General features: G+C 40.9%; 1 long non-coding RNA gene across 5 annotated transcripts in view; it reads right to left on the bottom strand.

Annotated features, from left to right (window-relative positions):
* LOC141581664 (uncharacterized) overlaps positions 1 to 21,479 on the bottom strand; it is a 473,937-nt gene that overhangs the window by 20,251 nt on the left and 432,207 nt on the right. For 4 of the 5 annotated variants that reach the window (XR_012514428.1, XR_012514430.1, XR_012514431.1 and 1 more), the window contains 2 exons: positions 18,215 to 18,278; positions 15,915 to 17,067 (listed from right to left, as the gene is read on the bottom strand). This is a non-coding gene — a long non-coding RNA (uncharacterized LOC141581664). Of the gene's footprint in view, positions 1 to 15,914; positions 17,068 to 18,214; positions 18,279 to 21,479 lie in introns of those variants that run through there. The other variant, XR_012514432.1, reaches the window with a different exon arrangement.

The raw sequence follows: 21,479 nt of genomic DNA, 5'->3' as shown, positions 1-21,479 counted from the left end.
GCAGGCAAGGCCCTAGAGAGGAAGCCACCAAGTCACCAGGAGCCCTCAATGTTGAGTCAGCAACTTCATTTCCTTAAAACATTCCAGAAGTGTCCTTCTCTCTAAGATGAAAGATACCACCCACCCACCTCCACACTCTCCCCAAGTCTCAAGGCTCTCTCTGTTATTGTGTGGATGATAAACTTAGCATAAAATGAAAGTACTGTTATTAGATGTGTATTGGGCATTCATGTTCCTGCCTTGTCCTTCTTTCATTACTTATGAAAGATGAGAAAAGCTCCAACCTGTCTCTCTGAGAGAAGAAGGGTAAGATATGAGGTGGGAGATCTCAAACAAGAGCCTGGTCTGCCACAGCCATGCAGTGGCAAGATGCTCCAAGAGGAAAGTAGAACCCAGGACTCTAGATTACAGCAGCATCACCACTCAACTGCGGCTCTCCTATCAGCCCTGTGATTGTTAATATGGTCAACTTGGTCGAATCGAAGGATGCAGAGTATAGTTCCTCAGTGTTTCTGTGAGGATGTTGCCAAAGGAGATTAACATTTGAGTCAGTGGACTGGGAGAGGCAGATCCACTTTCAATCTGGATGGGCACCATCTAATCAGCTGCCAGCATGGCCAGAACAAAGCAGGCAGAAGATGGAAGGACAGACGCACTGAGTCTTCTGGCATTCCTCTTTCTTTCCGTGCTGGATTCTTCCTGCTCTTGAACATCAGACTCCAAAGTCTTGAGCTTTGGACTCTTGGACTCACACGAGTGGTTTACCAGAAGCTCTCAGGGCTTCAGCCACAGACTGAAGACTGCACTGTCAGCTTCCCTACTTTTGAGTCCCAACTTTGGAACTTGGACTGGCTTCCTTGCTCCTCAGCTTGCAGACGGCCTATTGTGGGACCTTACCTTGTGACCGTGTGAGTCAATACTCCTTAATAAACTCCCCTTCACATAAACATCTACCCTATTATTCTGTCTTTCTATAAAACCCTGACTAATCTGAGTCCCACCCCTGGAATTTGTTTTACAAAGGAGGTATCTTTCTTTCCGTACAGTCTTCTCCTGCCTGGTTATTGGTCTAGTGTGGATATCTGCCTTCTTGTGTTTCTGATACATGACCAAATGATTGGGATAAATAGTGCTTATATATTTTTATTGATGAGGAACCTCACACATAAGAACATAAACCTGATAAAGTCAAGCCAGGAAAAGCACATAATTTGGCATTTGCTCCTAAAGAAGGGCCTCATGAAGTAGCTTTAAACAAAACTTTGTTTCATTCAAGAACCCACCTTCTCTAGAGAATACCTGTTGCAGAGATGATCACTTATCCCATGAATTTCAGCATGATTCATTTAGCAAACGTTACTGAGTGTATGTTATGTGCAGGGCTGTACCAGGCATGGGAAGACAGTGAGTAAAACTAGACACAGTCTTTGCCTCCCAATTCTAAGAACATGTCTCCTAATTGGTAAGAATCTGGGGATCTCTCTTCCCTTGGACCCTGGAAGGGAATATGATATTCCTGATAAAGACATTGAGTTTCCTATGAGATGCTTCATCATTTGCTCAGGAGAGGAGCTCAAATTTACACTAGAAGAGAAACTGTGAGGTCTCCAGTGAGTTTGGGGTAACTATGAAATGTTGCCACTTGGTCTGTGGGAAGATCAATTCCCATACAAAGCACCAAACAGAAATTCTGGAGTCAACTGACATCTGCACCTTATTCCTCCTCCCAGGGACATCGCCATGCAAGTGGCTGTTATACTTCGTATGCTCCATTTGCTTTTGGTGATTTTACTGAAGGTGAATGAGCTTGAGGAGCTGTCTGAAGAAAGAAGGAAAAGCTGTCCTTCTGAGCTAGTCTTTTAGATGGCTGCATTGAGCAGTGCAGGTTGACATGGTCAAAGCTTTTGGGCTCAACTGCAGCTACGGGTTCTGCTGTTGCCTGGTCTATTCTCTCACCCCATCTAGGCTTTAATTTCCAGAGCCTTTAGAAACACGGTTTTCAACAAAATGCAGATGACTTCACTTTCCTTTGCCTTAAGCTTTATATAACCTAATAATGTGCACTGAGTAATACTACTGCCCTTTGATAAAAAGCAGTCTGCAAACATCCCAGAATATCACGTCGCTTTGACTTGGATCGAAATCACCTATTAACCCTCTTATTGAAATCTGAGTTTTGTGAAAACTTGTATTCTAGAACCCTGTTCAAAGCTACAGAATTGACCTGAATACCCTCAACAATGCTTTCCATATTTTATATTTGGCTTTCAATAGCTGAAAATGCCATAGCTTCACTTCAGGTTGGTCTTAGAGTTGTTTAACTGCTCTCCTTTCCTCTAATGCCTAACTCATTATCTTAAAAGCCTTAGAAGAGTTAAATCATAAAGGCTGATTATTCAGGGCACCTTAAATGGTCAGAGTACAGAGCTTTCAGCAAAACCTTGGGGATTTTTCCAATAGCAGCCAACCGTAGCTGTACAAACACATCGTAATGAAACTTGACTGTGTCATGCTTTCAAACAAGTATGTGAAGGTGTAGCACTGAAAAACTTGAGATTCTCTGTCCCTGGGGCTCTTGGGAAAAGGCTTTCTTTTTCTGCCTATACGTTATCAGGAAACTGGAGTCAAAAGCAAAATGACATAGTTTGTCTCTGGGCATGCCTAGCCCAGTGCACTGCTGCCTTGTTACACGTTCCTATGACTTTTTTCATTCCCTTATGACAAGGGGCCCTTACCTTCATTGTAGGACATCCCTCTACTGACTTATAAAGTGTAATGTTAGAAACTGTTTCTGCTGGGTGCAGTGGCTCATGTCTATAATTCCAGCGCTTTCAGAGGCCAAGGCAGGAGGATGTTTTGAACCTAAGAGTTAGACACCAGCCTGGGCAATATGTTAGACCCCATCTCTACTAGATAAATAAAGAAATAAAAATTAGCTGGGTGGGGCAGCACATGCCTGCGGTCTCCACTTCTCAGGAGGCTGAGGTGGGAGGATTGCTTGAGCCTGGGCAGTCAAGGCTGCCGTGAGCCATGATCACTCCACTGTACTCCAACCTGAGTGACAGAGCAACATCCTATCTAAAAAAAAAAAAAAAGTCAAAACAAACCACTTTATGAAATAATACAGACATTTTATTTTTCTATGAGACAGTTACTTCTGCTGATTCTATAAGATCATTTGAAGCAGGTTTGCCCTGCTCTGGAGTTCACCTCTTCACATCCATGTTTCCCGTACCGAACCAAAATTCTCTTTCTTTTCTTTGAGGAACAAGTTTCTTTGACACACGGTTTTCTTTCAAGCTTCTCATTTTTATTCAGTTACTACTTTCATTTGTTTATTCATTCTTTCAATAAGTGTTTGCTGAGGGTCTGCTAGAAGCCAGAAATCATTCTTGGGCCAAAGATATGGTAGTGAAAAAGACAGACAAGATCCCTATTTTCAAACAGTTTACAGAGTACGGAATAATAATAGCGTGAAACATCAAGAGCCAAAGACCTTACACTCATTACTTCCTTTAATTCTCACATAGTCATAGGAGAGAGGCATTAATATCCTTATTTTACCGGTGAGAAAAGTGAAGGTCTAAATAGCATACCCAAAGGACCCCAGCAATCAAATAAAATCTGCAACTGAATTTGGATGCACTCACTGCTACTAGTTATCAAGATCTAAGCAGGGGACCAGGTGCTGCCTGCACCCCACCATCCAAAGCCGTTCACACGTGGGCCTCTCCCCTTTCCTTTGGTATTACCATCACATGTCTCAATTGCCTTTCTTCATTGTCTCAGAGTCTCCCCAGTAACTCCCTTTTACGCAGAACAATGACTATATCTATATTCGTGATTACTTTAAACACATGATTACCAAATGGGAAAACATCTGTAACATAACAGGTTTCCTTCCTCTCTTAATTGTGGGCCCGGCAATCAGAAGAACTTTAATATTTAACATCTAAGCAAAATACTTAATGATTACAAAGTGATGCTCCGCTTTTGATGTAAAATCAGAGTTAAAGTGAACTCTAAGTAAATGCCTGATACAGAGGCAGGCCAGAGGCTAGAAGAAAGAACGCATTTAAACTCATTAGAGCTGACCTATATAACCAACTTGGGTCTCAGCTCTGGTTTTTGCTTTGCTTTTGGTTCATGAATTATACACGAAATTTAACTCAAGAAGATAAACGAGGCTTTTCATTTTCAATATCCCTCCACACCCCCACGACACAGATAAGCTGATAAACAGGCTGCTAATTTTATTAACATTTTGCAACGTATGATTCAGTGTTCTTCACTGTAAAAACCAAGCTTCCTTACTTTGAATATTTACCTTCTTGCCCCATTGTGCTTCGCCTCCAGTAAGAGTTGGAGTACCGCCAATATTGTTCTCCTTGTGATAGGTGACAGATTTCAGGAATTATCAGAGTATATCACTAAGTGATCTTTTATACATTAAAATGAAACACCAGGACTGCCTAACAGACGACAGCTTGAAACTAAGGGGGAACAATTTCTATTTGTAACAAATTACCATAAGAATCCCTGCCTATGAATATTTATAGAAGGTCACTAAGAGTAGCTTGACTTTACCAAACCTGTTTTAAAAGGAGCCACCGCCCACAAAATTTGATAGCATTTGTTTTTTTTTTTGCTGGTGTCATCACTGTTTATGAAAGGAAGATTTTGAGATGTCTCGTTAGGCCTCGGAGGATTTGTTCTGCACAGCAGAGGAGAGTAGAGCCAAAAAAGTGACCACTCCTCCCAAAACAATGTCAAGTAAAATGATGATGACTCCTAGGTTTGCTGATTGAGGGAAGCTAGACCAGACACTGACAAGGCAGCTTCAGATAAAGAGTTGAACCAAAAGTATAAATAATGCTATGCTTTAAGAACACGTTTTCACACGCTGCTGGTGTGCTTTACATGTTTCTGCATAGTCCTGATGGCTTTACCACTAGGAAACTTATGTACATTTTACTAGGTATCAGGGCACCTGGTTCAGAATACTAATTTTCTACCTAACTAGCTAGGTGATCTTTGGCTAAGAAATTGACTTGAGTATGTTTCCTACCACTTCCCAGAGAGAGCTGTTTTAAGGATAAGGTACAATGTTACAGTGTTTGGACCATGGAGGTGCCGGTTTGTAGCTTTTTTCTTTACTTACAATTTATTATTGTTGTTGTTATTGCCATTCCCACTTATTTTGAGGGTTAAAGTCTTTTATATTATTTTTTTTCCAAATAAGGGTTCTATTTCCCTGACCCATCTGGCATTAGGCTCGGCCGTGTGAATTCTTCGAGCCAATGAAATGTAACTGAAAGTGATGTGTGTCCCTTTAGAGTAGGAGCTCTGAGGTCATGCTGTAATGCCGCCATGACTCTGATACCACAAACCAGATGGGAGGTTCTTTTGATCTGAATACCGGAATGAAGGGTACACACAGAAGAGATCCATGGTTGACCTGCACCTGACGTGGAAAACAAGTTAGAACAAAAAACCTGTATTGTAAGTCACCAAGAGTTGTTTGTAACTACAGCAGAACCAAGGATGGCTTGGTTCTGATATACGTAATACATACTTCTGCAGGCTAGATAGCACTTCAGTTGTCAGGTATTGGGGTGGAGAAGAATTCCAAGGGAAGAGAACAGCAGAATGAAAGTATAAACATAGAGAAATTAAACTTATTTTCAGGAAATGGTAAGCAGAAGTTTGATCAGGCAGAGGGTTCATGAGGAAGTAGTGGGAAGCAAAATTATGACTTGACTGTGTTAACGCTAAGGCAGGGAAGGCACTGAAAAAGCTAAGAAGGGGCAAAGGCTTCCTGGGAAGTGATTCTGTGTCCTTGACTCACCTGAACTGCATTCATTCCAAGTTCTAGTTAAACAAGAGAATTGAAAGCCTTGGCTAAAGAGCAAGGATTAGAAGATCTGGTCAAGACGATGGCCCAAGCCCCTATGTTTGACTCCCTCTTTTCCTCCAAATTCCACTAAAATGTCAGCAGTAAAGAAGTACAGGAGGCTAGGCAGGGTGGATCACACCTGTAACCCACTCTGGGAGACCCAGGTGGGTGGATCGCTTGAGCTCAGGGGTTGGAGACCAGTCCGTGCAATATGGTGAAACCCCATCTTTTACCAAGAATACAGTAATTAGCAGAGCATGGTGGCATGCACCTGTGGTCCCAGCTACTCCCAGCTACTTGGAGGCTGAGGTGGGAGGATCACTTGAGCCTAGGAGGCAGAGGTTGCAGTGAGCTGAGCCTGAACCATTGTACTCCAGCCTGGGTGACAGGATGAGACTTAGTCTCAAAAAAAAAAAAAAGAAAAGAAAAAAGAAAGAAAGAAAGAAAAGAAAAAGGACAAGAGCATAACAAAGCATGAAAAAAGTCTTCACTCAGCATCAGAAGTAGCAGCCACTCGCCCTGGTCAGCTCAGCATATTTTTGAAGCTACAAACTAGTGAGTGAGGATGGCAGGGGGCAGCCAGGCAGGAGTGTCGGAGTAACCGAAGGTCTGCCTCTGAAACAATATCCCACCCCAACCCTGCTTTCTCAAGCCACTAATGGCAGTGAAATTTATCAACAGGACAACACTGGGAACTGATCTATAAAAAAGGTTATTGTCAACCAAGGAAGGGCGGCGGTTGCTAAGACCCTTTTCATTTTGGAGGAATATGTAAATACAATTGGTGCTCTGTATCCCCAGGTTGCACATCTGTGGATTCAACCAACCCTGATGGAAAATATTTGAGGAAAAAAATGAGTGGTTGCATCTTTACTGAACATAAAAAGGGTCCTTTCTCTTGCCATTATCCCCTAAACAATACAGTCTAACAACTATTTACGAAGCATTTACATTGTATATGGTATTATAATAATTTAGAGATGATTTAGAGTATAAGGGAGGATTTGCATAGGTTATAAGCAAATACGATACCATTTTTTATCAGGTACTTGAGTGTTCATGGATTTTTGGAAACCCAGGGGTATCAAGGGATAACTACACCAGAAACTTTAACAGTGTGAAAGTAATGAAAGTGCTGTCAGGAGGAATGAATGGAACCATAATGTCCTCTCCTAAGTGGTATCTGCAGATACTGTCTAAAGTTGACAGATTAAGAGAGGTTGGTGTATGTTATATAGATGTACACAGGTAACCAAAATAAGAGCGAAACTTTATCGCACAGCTAAGAAAAAGTGAGAAGTGAAAATGAAATAGAGAAGATTAAGTATGCTGAATTCCTCATCTTTCATAATAAGAAGTTATGGAATATATTTACATTTTTTAAAGTACAAGAAGTATTGCTGTAATCATATAATTTAGATATATGGAAGTAGCTACTAGAAGACTAAAACCAGATAAGATTAAAAACTGTGGCTTCTGAAGAATAAAGCCTGAGTGGAATAAGGGACTGCAGAGGTTCAGAGAAAATGTTTTATTTTATTGCATGCTATTCTGTTTGAACTTTTTTTTAATAGTTAAATATTTACTGTTGAAATTTAAGAACAGGAAGAATGAGCATTTGAATTTCATTTCCCTGCCCACATGACAGCATTACTCATGAGGTCTTTGTTGACCCCAAGAGTTCTTAAGAAAATCACAAGTATCACGGGTCTGCTATGGATTTCTCTTCCTTCTCATGCTGTGGCTCAGCCCCAGGAGATACTTTTGTTCCCTTGCCTGACAGAGTTTTCTTCCCTTAGAAATAAAAAAGTGTTTTGTTTTGGTTTTTCCCCTACTGCCCAAGCCCTAGGCTTGGGCATACACACGTCAATTTAATTAGCAGTGTCTAGTTTTATAGTTTCCAGGAGCAATCGGGTCCAACAGCATCACATGAACTCCATGTATTTTGGTCCAGTTCAAAAGAGTCTGAAGAAGAGCATGGCAGCTATTCAGTGTTAAACATGTAGCTGCATATAAAAATTACTATAGATTTTTAAAAAATGTTATCAGGTTAATTTAAAATCCTTATCGCTTTAATTTTCCTTAGCCTGTTTTACTGAAATTTGCATGAGAAGGCTATGAGGAAAGATTTAAATGAAGTTATTTTTCTAGTAAGATTTCAAGGAGGCAGATGTTTTCTCCAAGGAGCTGTTCAAACAACAGAACATGCAGAAGAACATCCCGAGAGCCAGAAAGAGTACATCTTCAGCTATCAAATTTTTGCATCATTTTCAGGCTGGCTTATTGTCTATTTGAATTTCCAATATATCATTTTTGAATCAGTAAAATTAACCTTTGTCCAGTGATAAGTTTTCCACTGAAGAGATCTGGAACACTCTAAATGTTTACTCTGAAAATTCTCCTGAGAATATTATAGTTTTAAAAAATGTTAATTTATACAGATAGGAGCTACTCAATCAGGCTCATGCTCAGAACAGTCTTCTCTGACAAGGGCCGCCTACCATCTGTGAAGTCAACTATTTCCATTTCCAGTGATCCCAAGTTCATCATTGTAGCTGCTGAGATTGAAATTCTGAGTCAATCACAAATCTCATCTGTTCTGTTCCTCCTGTCCGCCTCTGGGGTTCACTTAGGTCATGATTTTTTTTTTTTTTCTTTTCTAATCAACAGATTTCAAACAAACACCCAGAAAGGATGTGTAAACAATTTTATTTTCCTGGCTGGTGGCTTTGCAACAACCGCTAGCTCATTCTGGGGGTCCAGAAGCCTGCTCATTCTTACTCTCTAGAAAGAACCCAGTGGCAGTTGGAACAGCAAATTAGCACCTAAGGAAGGGCTGTGCGAGGATCACATTTTCTTTATTCTTCTCTGGATCAGGGGTCACTTAAGAAGACCTGCAGAGATTGACTGCCTCAATTCTAGAATATCTGACCTTATCAGAGTTCAGAGATCCCATAGCCTCTCATGGTTAGTTACTGCTGCAGTTAACAATTCCCTCAGAACTGCCTAATCTAGGGTTTTAAGAATGTTCCTCAACAAACTCGAACACTTCATCACCCTAGCTAAATCTGTGTCGTGGCTCTTTGAAGCCCTTCTTAATATCTTTGGCAGGTAAGCCTAGCATCTGCGTTGAAGTCCCCCTTTTGGTGAGATTCATTCACCATGCTCCGTGGCATAGAACTTTGGGGAAGGGCTAAAGAAGTCATTTGGTCCAGTCTCCTGACTTTAAATAGGTCAGGTCAAGATTTGCTTCAAAAGAGATCTCTTTCAGGAAGCCTACCCAGCACGGCACAAAACTGGACCAATGCCTTTCTTTTGCACCTGAAGTCCCAACGCCTTCCTTTGTCCTGGTATTTACATCCCAGCTGTAACATCCACCTCCTTGTCTGACTCTTCAAGCAGCCTTTAAGTTCTTTGAAGTCAGAAGTTTCACAGTCTTCTTTGTACCCATGTTGTGTGCTCGGCTCATTGCAACCGCCAGTAAATACGCGGTGAATGATTTGTACAAGTGAGACACCTCAGCCCCAAATGATGTAGATGATTTCTAAGTCCTAGAACAAATGTAGTGCCGTGAGCAGGAATTGTCTGAAAGGGGCCCTGGATCACTGGGACAAGATAGCTACCAGGGAAGGGAACTATAGCCGATTCAGATTCCCATAGGATCCACGGCTTCCTCATCGGCCCTTCGGCAGCTGGGATTTCCAGATAACCCCTAGGTATAGTTTGTATCCTCCAATCCAGATAACCTGGTACCAAACTGCCTGTGAATCTCCCCATGAGGGCTCACGCTTAAAGGAGAAAATAAACAAAATAAAACAGGGCTCTTAGAACAGTAGATAATTATTCATTTTATTTGGGACACATATACTAAAAATGTATTCATCATGCATCTGAAGTTCAAATTTAACTGAGGATCCTGTGTTTTATGTGGCAACCCAACCTACACCCTCCCACATACACAGCACACACATACACACACACGAATGCAAACAGCTGCTTTCCTACCTTATCCTTGAACAACGGAGACCACAGGGTGTCTTCGCTTCAGACACAGGTGGACCACGCTGCAGACCATGTAGACTCTGATGCGCCTCTCAGGAAACAAGACGTTCCTTCCCTTCTTTTACTGGTCCTTGGTTTGTGTAAGTTTCCCCTTGTCCTAAAAAACCTATTATTTAATCTGTATTGTGTGTTGTGGTGGAATTCATCAGAGCCCTGGCACAGGACAAATGATGAACCAGGCAAAACCCACCTTCTACAACAAAACTACTCATGTGATACTTCTAATGATACAAGTTCTTTTTTTTTAATTTTATTTTATTTTATTTTATTTTATTGCATTTTAGGTTTCGGGGTACATGTGATGAACACGCAAGATTGTTGCATAGGTACACACATGGCAGTGTGCTTTGCTGCCTTCCGTCCCCTCACCTGTATCTGTCATTTCTCCCCATGCTATCTCTTCCCACTTCCCCACCCCCCGCCCCTCCCCCATTTCCCCCCAACGGACCCCAGTGTGTAGTGCTCCCCTCCCTGTGTCCTTGTGTTCTCATTGTTCAGCACCCGCCTATGAGTGAGAATATACGGTGTTTGATTTTCTGCTCTTGTGTCAGTTTGCTGAGAATGATGGTTTCCAGGTTCATCCATGTCCCTACAAAGGACATGAACTCATCCTTTTTGATGGCTGCGTAATATTCCATGGTGTATATGTACCACATTTTCCCTATCCAGTCTATCATCGTTGGGCATTTGGGTTGGTTCCAGGTCTTTGCTATTGTAAACAGTGCTGCAATGAACATTCGTGTGCACGTGTCCTTGTAGTAGAATGATTTATAATCCTTTGGATATATACCCAGTAATGGGATTGCTGGGTCAAATGGGATTTCTATTTTTAGGTCCTTGAGGAATCGCCACACTGTCTTCCACAATGGTTGAACTAATTTACATTCCCACCAACAGTGTAGAAGTGTTCCTATTTCTCCACATCCTCTCCAGCATCTGTTGTTTCCCGATTTTTTAATGATCACCATTCTAACTGGTGTGAGATGGTATCTCAATGTGGTTTTGATTTGCATTTCTCTGATGACCAGTGATGATGAGCATTTTTTCATATGTTTGTTGGCCTCCTGTATGTCTTCTTTTGTAAAGTATCTGTTCATGTCCTTTGCCCATTTTTGAATGGGCTTGTTTGTTTTTTTCTTGTAGATCTGCTTTAGTTCTTTGTAAATTCTGGTTATCAGCCCCTTGTCAGATGGGTAGGCTGCAAAAATTTTTTCCCATTCTGTTGGTTGCCGATTCACTCTACTGACTGTTTCTTTTGCCGTGCAGAAGCTGTGGAGTTTGATTAGGTCCCATTTGTCTATTTCGGCTTTTGTTGCCATTGCTTTTGGCGTTTTGGTCATGAAGTCCTTGCCTACACCTATGTCCTGAATGGTTTTGCCTAGATTTTCCTCTAAGGTTTTTATGGTGTTAGGTCTGATGTTTAAGTCTTTAATCCATCTGGAGTTAATTTTGGTGTAAGGTGTCAGGAAGGGGTCCTGTTTCTGCTTTCTGCACATGGCTAGCCAGTTTTCCCAACACCATTTATTAAACAGGGAGTCCTTTCCCCATTGCTTGTTTTTGTCAGGTTTGTCGAAGATCAGATGGTTGTGGGTGTGTTGTATTTCCTGTGAGGCCTCTGTTCGGTTCCATTGGTCTATATCTCTGTTTCGGTACCAGTACCATGCTGTTTTGATTACTGTAGCCTTGTAGTATAGTTTGAAGTCCGGTAGTGTGATGCCTCCTGCTTTGTTCTTTTTGCTTAGAGTTGACTTGGCTATGCGGGCTCTCTTTTGGTTCCATATGAAGTTTAAGGTGTTTTTTTCCAGTTCTGTGAAGAAGGTCATTGGTAGCTTGATGGGAATAGCGTTGAATCTGTAAATTACTTTGGGCAGTATGGCCATTTTCACAATGTTGATTCTTCCTAACCATGAACATGGAATGTTTCTCCATCTGTTTGTATCCTCCTTATTTCATTGAGCAATGGCTTGTAGTTCTCCTTGAAGAGGTCCTTTACGTTCCTTGTTAGTTGTATTCCTAGGTACTTTATTCTCTTTGTAGCAATTGTGAATGGCAGTTTGTTCTTGATTTGGCTCTCTTGAAGTCTATTACTGGTGTACAGGAATGCTTGTGATTTTTGCACATTGATTTTGTATCCTGAGACTTTGCTGAAGTTGTTTATCAGTTTCAGGAGATTTTGGGCTGAGATGATGGGGTCTTCCAGATATACCATCATGTCATCTGCAAATAGAGACAATTTGATTTCCTCTTTTCCAATTTGAATACCCTTTATTTCTTTTTCTTGCCTGATTGCTCTGGCTAGAACTTCCAGTACTATATTGAATAGGAGTGGTGAGAGAGGGCATCCTTGTCTAGTGCCAGATTTCAAAGGGAATGCTTCCAGTTTTTGCCCATTCAGTATGATATTGGCTGTTGGTTTGTCATAAATAGCTTTTATTGTTTTGAGATACGTTCCATCAATACCTAGTTTATTGAGGGTTTTTAGCATAAAGGGTTGTTGAATTTTGTCAAAAGCCTTCTCTGCATCAATTGAGATAATCATGTGGTTTTTGTCTTTGGTTCTGTTTATGTGGTGAATTACGTTTATGGACTTGTGTATGTTGAACCAGCCTTGCATCCCCGGGATGAATCCTACTTGATCATGGTGGATGAGCTTTTTGATATGCTGTTGCAATCGGTTTGCCAGTATTTTATTGAAGATTTTTGCATCTATGTTCCTCATGGATATTGGCCTGAAATTTTCTTTTCTTGTTGAGTCTCTGCCAGGTTTTGGTATCAGGATGATGTTTGTCTCGTAAAATGATTTGGGAAGGATTCCCTCTTTTTGGATTGTCTGGAATAGTTTCAGAAGGAATGGTATCAGCTCCTCTTTGTATGTCTGGTAGAATTCCGCTGTGAACCCATCTGGACCTGGGCTTTTTTTGGGTGGTAGGCTCTTTATTGCTGCCTCGACTTCAGACCATGTTATTGGTCTATTCAGGGTTTCGGCTTCTTCCAGGTTTAGGCTTGGGAGGGTGCAGGTGTCCAGGAATTTATCCATTTCTTCCAGGTTTACTAATTTATGTGCATAGAGTTGTTTGTAATAATCTCTGATGATGGTTTGGATTTCTGTGGAATCTGTGGTGATATCCCCTTTATCGTTTTTTATTGCATCAATTTGGTTATTCTCTCTTTTCTTTTTTATTAATCTGGCTAGTGGTCTGTTTATTTTGTTGATCTTTTCAAAAAACCAGCTCCTGGATTTATTGATTTTTTGAAGAGTTTTTTGTGTCTCTATTTCCTTCAGTTCTGCTCTGATCTTAGATATTTCCTGTCTTCTGCTAGGTTTTGAGTTTTTTTGATCTTGCTCCTCTAGCTCTTTCAATTTTGATGATAGGGTGTCAATTTTCGACCTCTCCTTTCTTCTCATGTGGGCACTCATTGCTATATATTTTCCTCTAGAGACTGCGCAAGTTCTTATTGGCAAATGTTTTCCTACATATCTTAGCCTCTCATTAACTCTGCTTAATACCCCCTGCCTGAAAGATGCCCTGACCTGTGTAGGCTAAAATGCCTATGCTCATTAGCACCACACACCTGAGAGGCTGAGTATCATAGTAATGAAGCATGGGGGCTTAGGATCAGAGAGACCTAGGCTCCAGTCTTTGCTCCGCCAGTTTCTAGTCACATGAACCTCAGGACTCATTGCCTTCTCTGTAGAATGGGCATCCTAAAAGCTCCCGCTTCAAAGGCCATGAGAAAATGGGATGAGCTAGGTCACAGTAACACAGCCATGTGGTCCGCCCTCCTTGATGCTGGTACTGTCCATCATTATCAGATCTGGCCAGCCTCTGTCTTGACCCTATACTCTTTGGGTACTTGTCCTTTTTGAGGACATTGCCCCTGGATGCAGGTTGCTTCTCCAACTTCAGCTTGTTCGCTTTTGATGATGATGCCCATTCCTTGCTGGAAGGTTACACTTACATAACCTGACTCCATCATCCCTTCTTTTTAGGCATAGCTTGCACTGTTTCTTTGGCACACTAAGCATTTCCTTTCTTACCACTTCTCTTGCCTCAGTTTGTTTGCTCCCTGCCTAGCATCATGCCAATGAGCCACAAATCCAAAATGTTTGATTAGTATCATCATCTTCACCATAAAATCATCAACACGTTTCATGAGAGGATGACCTTTTCTTTTTCCTTTTAAAATTTTTACTTCTTTTTAAAATTATGAAAGCATGAATGTATTCATTGAATCTAGTCAAATAATTCAAGGATATATAAATAAAAATTTTCTCTTCATCCCCCTCCTCCATTTGTTTCCATCCCACCTTCAACCCGAGGTATCGTGCTAATAACACATATCCTTCCCTTTCTTTCTGTGGCTCATACGAATATACACACACACACACATATCTGTAAACATATACTCAAACAGACATGGCATCACTCCTGCTTTTGTTCTTGCTTATTCTCTTGTTTTTATCAAAAATATGTTATACTAGTTATATTATTGTATAGCTTTATTTTCTTATATAATGCTGTATAGATATTATTTTAATAGTTGAATATAATCACAGAATGGATGTACTATATACATTCACCCTCTTATTATTGACAGACATTAAGATTGTCACCAATTGCTATTCCAGTATTCACAGTGGTGCAGTAGATAGCATTGCATATACATCTTTTATGCCCTGGGACTCTGCTGTGTATAGTGTTTGCTCCCAGAAGCAAGGCTGCAGGTGAAAGGGGCTGTGTAATAGGGCAGGATTTGCCAGAAAGCTAACGAAGCTGGAGCTTTAAAGGCCTGGTTACACAAGCCCTTTAAAGGGTCCTAGACTTCATTTTATATTTGTAATTTTGCATTAATTTTCTCAAAGAAGGATTAATGAAACTAATAAAATTTAAGCTTTGAGACTCCGTGAAACCTAGAATCTTCCTGAGTATATGTGTATTTAGTTTTAAAAGATATTGACAAATTATTGTCCTAAAATGTGGTAAAAATGTATGCCCTTACCAGCAAGACAGGGGACAGCCCAGGGGCCCCCATCCTTCACGCATTGGCTGTCACTGCGTTTCTGCCTTCCTGCCAATTTGATGGGTAAACACATGGTATCTTACTCATTTATGTATATTTTATTTATTTCTTTAAGTTTAATCATTTGCCATATGTTTATTGACCATTTATATTTCTTCCATGAATTGCATCACCATGTAATTTTTCTCTTCAGTTTATGGAAGCTTTTTATGTTTTGGTTCATTCATTCAACAAATATTGAGCATCTATTACATTCAGGGCACTTCCGTGGGCTGGGGATAGAGCAGTGAACACAATCCCTGATTACATGAGGTTTTCTTCCCAACTGACGGAGACACTCTAAAATCAAATCAACAAGAACAAGAGGAATATGTCAAAGTGATACAGAGAAAATAAAGCAGGGAAAAGGGAGAGCCCAGGTGGGAAAGAGCTGCTATTCTGTGTAGGTTTCTCAGAGGAGGTCTCACTGAGAAGATGTTTGGGTCAAGCCAAGTATCTGTGGGAAGATCATCCCAAGAGGGGAGTCATCGAGGGCAGGGAGCCCTGAGGTGGCAGCGGGCTTGGCCAGGAGGCCAGTGGACCCAGGCAGGGAGGGAGATGAGTCAGGAAGTAGCTGCCCCCCAGGTTCTGCTGGGCTGTGTCACAGGAACGATGTGGCTCTTAGCTGAGCGAAATTATGAGCAGGTGACGTTTCCATTCAAAGAGTGACATGCTTTCATTTCCAAAGATCTCTCTGCTGCTGGGTAGGAAATAGATTGGATATACTTTTATCTGCCATATCTATGTCTGTTTCAAATGCATTCCCCGGGCTATTGTATGTCCTTTGAATTCATGGTGGTTTCTATCAACTATTTAAAACTAAAGACATTATGTCATTAAATGTCTTTTGAGTCTAAGTCTCATTGTGCTTAGGAAAGACTTTCTAAAATCAAAGTGGTAGAAAAATCTGAATAGTCTTTAATACTTTTGAATATCTTTTCCATCATTTAAGTTACAGATACAAGTGTTAGAAATCCAGAATCTAATCTGACATCACAAAGTATGATCCCTTTTCTCCACCTCAGATGGTTTAGAGTCACGTTTAAGTACACATTTAATTCTTTCTATTTGTCTGGTTAATTGTTTGGACCTTCCAGGATGCAAAACTATTTTATTTGTCAGAAAAGGAAGATAAAGAGTAAGAAATCCTTGATCTATCCTCTTCATTCTGCTTTCATAGACATCGAATGACAGGGATTAATCTCAATGAAATCTTGCATATAAGAATAAGAATGTCTTCCATTTCAAGACAAATATATAATGATAAATATATCAAAACTCATGCTTTTTAAGAGATTAAATTGTCTATTTGTACTATTACAAGTAGGTTAAAAATAACATTAATATCTGGGAGAACAGGAAGGAAAAGCTTTTTTAATCACATGAGTAACAACAGTAAAAATTCCTCAGCTTTGGGTCCCGCAGTTACTACTCTCTGAATGATCTATAAAAGGCTGACTATATTGGCAATATTGAAATGAGTACAGTATGAACCTAAAATTTTTATATAAATATTGATGATACAGAATTACAATAATAAAAAATACAATTATAAAATTTATCATTCTGATTTACTCATTCAAATAATGTAAGAATATCAGAAATTGGGCAATTCCTATTGTTTTAATTTTCACTGACCTACCTTTATACCTTTAATACACACACACATACACACGACTGTGTTAAAATTTTGGTTGTAGGACTTACAAAATTTCAACCTGACCCAATTCCTCTATTCACGAAGTTAGAATCTACATCAGAATAGACAGAGCACCAGATGTAACTATGGTCAATGTCCTTAGCAAGAGAAGGGAACAATGGCCTGGATAATAAAATAAAGCATAATGCCCTCCATTGTGTCAGGTTGAATGGAGATGACAGCTGTCAGAATGAAATAGGTGAGTGGGTAGGATGGGTGCCAGCCCTGTGGTCCTTGCTCTGGGCTGAATATCCTCCTCTTGAATGGCTTTTGGACATGTCCAAGTTTAAATTTCTACACTATTGCTCTTTCTGTTTCATTTTCTTTTCAACTCCGTCTTCCACATACCCTGCACAGAGACAGAGAGAGAGAGAGAGAGAGAGAGAGTTGCCCCCTGCTGCTCCCAACAACTTTTGATTGCCTGCTAAAGGGACATCATAACCTCACAGCATCCAAGGGTGTCCTATTAGGGGAAAGAGGGTGAACTGTGGCTTTTGCTCTTATAAAAAGTATGCATGAAAAATTATGGGGGAAGGATAATTACATTTCCTTCCAATCCCAGCTTACAAGAAACACTGTGAAAAAATGTTTAGGGCCAGAGGTTGTTTAAATGCACACAGACATATTCTTGCCTTCTGGGACTGTGGACTGCATTTGAGCTCACTGTCTATTACTGCGCACCCTGGAACCCCTCAAGTGTTTCTGGGGTTAAGACCTAAGGCCACTTAAATCCACCTTTTCCCCCCTGTCATGGCTGCAGAACTCAGTCTGCTTTTCTGTTCACTTTTTAACCGACACAGGGCACCACTAAATACACACACACACACAGACACACACACACAGACACACACACACACACACTCTCTCTCTCTCTCTCTCACACACACACACACACACACACACACACACACCAGGTTATGTGAAGAGCTAAAGCCTCTGCAGCTTCCTCTCTCTTTACAGTGACAAAGATGAGTACAGGAGCCCTTTCTGTTTCCAAACTTTTACCCTGATCACTTTGGAAAAACAATCATTGAGAAATCCATAATGGCACAGACTTGTTACAAAATGTTTATCGTCTTAGTCCCCAGGCTGTCGATCCTACCTCTGCTTCTTGACAAGACCCAGAAGGCCAGGTCATTTCCATCTAAATAGTTCTTTCTTTCCAATGTATCCTTCTTTTAGGTAAAGGTATCCCTGCCTCCAAGATTTTCTCCCAAGAGGCCAGATAACACCTATGCAGGAAACAAACTTTTGGATGTCTTATACTTTCCTTGCTCTAACTTGGCAAGAAGAAAGGGCCACCAGATTACATTATGGTATAATTTTTTTAAAAAAATTTCTTTGATAGCTGCATATTCTGGAGAAAAGAGAAAAATCACCTTGGCAAATTCAGGAGTGTCCTGAGAGAGGGCACATTCCTAAGCGTGTTCTTCGTTCATAATTGGACCCAGGAAACTATCCCAATGGGGTAAAGAAGACTTGAAGGTAACACTCACAGTTTCTGACGTGGTCAGGCCATGGGCGTGGAGTTTGGCAGGGAGCTCGGGCTTCTTGGCACAGCTGCAAGCAGACAAAAAGGGTGATTTGCCTCCAAGATCATCCTAAGGGAGGTCCCCCTTACCCAAGGGAGGAGCCATTTCCAGGGGAGGTTGGGAGTTATTGAGGCTGATATGTTGGGGAGTGGTTAGATCCATAGTCTCATTGTGAGAGGCTGGTTTAGAACAGAAAGCTTCCTCTCCATCCCACCACCCATCTATTCATGTCAAGGAGGCGTGTCTCTCACCAACTTTGAGGACAGACTGCAGGGCATCCTGGGAATCCGGAAGGACTGATGTCTGTCTTTGGCAGTTCCTTGCCATTTACGCCATCTTTTCCTTACTCAATCCTTATTATGAAGAACACATAAAGACTTCATTTTGCCGGGCGCGGTGGCTCACGCCTGTAATCCCAGCACTTTGGGAGGCCGAGGCGGGTGGATCACGAGGTCAAGAGATCGAGACCATCCTGGTCAATATGGTGAAACCCCGTGTCTACTAAAAATACAAAAAATTAGCTGGGCATGGTGGTGCGTGCCTGTAATCCCAGCTACTCAGGAGGCTGAGGCAGGAGAATTGCCTGAACCCAGGAGGCGGAGGTTGCGGTGAGCCGAGATCGCGCCATTGCACTCCAGCCTGGGTAACAAGAGCGAAACTCCATCTCAAAAAAAAAAAAAAAAAAGACTTCATTTAAAAAGTTTCATGGGTCATTTAATAATAAAAGTGAATGACATCCAGTTGGGTGCAGTGGTTCATGCCCGTAATCCCAGCACTTTGGGAGGGCAAGGTGAGTCAATCAGCTGAGGTCAGGAGTTCAAGACTAGCCTTGCCAACACGGTGAAACCCCGTCTCTACAAAAATGCAAAAATTAGCTGGTCACGATGGCATGTGCCTGTAATTCCAGCTACTCAGGAGGCTGAGGCAGGAGAATAGCTTGAACCCAGGAGGCGGAGGTTGCAGTGAGCCAAGATCGTGCCATTGCACTCCAGCCTGGGCAACAGAGCGAGACTCTGTCTCAAAAAAAAAATAATAATAATAATGGATAATATCTAACATTTATTGGGCAACTATTATATGTCAGGTGTTGTTTATTTTACAAATATTATTATGTCACATCATTCTCAAAAAGCCCTAAGAGGTAGTTGCTATTATTATTACAATTTGTAGATGAAATGAGCTGAGAATTTATAGATGAAATGAGCTGGGAATTCATAGATGAGAAAAGGAATGTTCCTCCCTTCCTCAATTACTTCCATTCCTTTGTTCAGCTATCAAACATATATTAAGTATCTACAATGTATAAGGCCATGTCCTAAACAGTAGAGCAACAGAGATAAAAGACAGTCTCTACCTATAGGTAGCTTGCAGTCTAATAGGAGTTCACCAAAAAAATTAATTTTACAATGTTGAATTCCATGAGATAGATGGAAGTGTACATAAGGTGCTATGATAAGAAGGAGGCACACCCAGACAAGAAGAACGTAGAAACTAGTATCGGAGGTGGGAAGGGAGGTGGTGGGGAGTCAAGGATGGTTTCTCAGGGAAGGTGATGAAGGCTGAACTGAGTCTTACAAAACAATGAAGAGCCAGGCATTGGGAATCTGGGCCAAGGCACAAATGACAAGCTGACGAGATGCACTGGGAATGACATCATGAGAGACAGGTGTTGTCATGTTGAGAAACTGAGGTTTCATCCTAATATTAATGGTAAGATGCAAAGTGATTTTTTTATTCTACAAGATATATAATGTAAAATGTACCATTTTTACCATTTTTAAACATACAGTTCAGTGGTATTAAGGACATTCACATAATTGTGCAACCAACATCACTATCCAGCTCCAGAACTTTTTCACCTTCCCCAGTGAAACTCTGTGCATTAAAAAAATAACTCCCCATTCTCCTGCTTCTCAGCTCCTGACAAGCAACATTCTACTCTCTGTCTTTATAAATGTGACCACTCTAGGTACCTCACGTAACTGAAATGATAAAGTATTTGCCCTTTTGTGATTGGCTTATTTTACTTAGCATAATGCCCTCAAGCTTTATCCTTATTGCTGCATGTGTCTGGATTTCCTTCCTTTTTAAGGCTGAATGAGATATATATGTATGTATGTGTATATATATATATATATGTATATATATGTGTGTGTGTGTGTGTGCACGCATGTGTGTGTGTGTGTATATATATATATATATATATATATATTTTTTTTTTTTTTTTTTTTTTGAGACAGAGTCTTACTGTGTCACCCAGGCTGGAGTACAGTGGCACTTTTTTGGCTCACTGTAACTTCCACCTCCCGCGTTCAAGCAATTATCCCTGCCTCAGCCTCCAGAGTAGCTGGGATTACAAGCATGCACCACCACATCCTGCTAATTTATTTTTGTATTTTTGGTAGAGGCAGGGTTTTACCATGTTGACCAGACTGGTCTCAAACTCCTGATCTCAAGTGATCAATCCACCTTGGCCTCCCAAAGTGCTGGGATTACAGGCGTGAAGGCTGAATAATATTCTGTTGCAAGTATACACTACGATTTCTTCCTCCACTCATTTGTCAATGGATGCTTGGGTTGCTTCCAGCTGTTAACTACTGTGAGTGATGCCTCTATGAACATGGCTGTACAAATACCAATTTGAGTCCCTGCTTTCAGTTCTTTTGGATGTATACCCAGAAGTAAAATTGCTGAATTACATGGTAATTGTGTTAATTTTTTTTGCGGAACCACCATCCTGTTTTCCACAGCAGCTGCTCATTTCACGTTCCCAACACCAATGCACAAAGGTTCCAATTTCTCCATATCCTTGTCAATACTTGTTATTTTCTGTTTTTTTTTTTTTTTTGATAATAGCCATCCTTATGGATATAAGGTGATATCTCATTATAGTTTTAACTTGCATTTCCCTAATGGTAAGTGATGAGCATCTTTTCATGTGTTTATTTGCCATTTGTGCACCTTATTTGGAGAAATATCTATTCAAGTCTTTTGCCCATCCACAGTGATTTTAAATAAGGGACAATGTAATCTGATTTGTGTTTCAGAAAGAGAAGTGCAGAAAGGATTGTGGTTCCGAAGTTCCCCAGATGGACATGAGGAAGCTGGAGTCTCACTGATAGTCAGGATGGTGAGGAGAGGGTGCGGGTAGGATGTGTGGAGGGGCAGGAGTCACAAGCTTGGGAATGTGGGAAATGGAGGAAGGGAAAGTTGAAGGCTCTGTGGTGCC

Source organism: Saimiri boliviensis, chromosome 16, assembly GCF_048565385.1.
Source record: "Saimiri boliviensis isolate mSaiBol1 chromosome 16, mSaiBol1.pri, whole genome shotgun sequence".
Lineage (NCBI taxonomy): Eukaryota > Metazoa > Chordata > Mammalia > Primates > Cebidae > Saimiri > Saimiri boliviensis.
The sequence above is the reverse complement of the archived record's forward strand: the minus strand, read 5'-3'. Positions and strand labels throughout refer to the sequence as shown.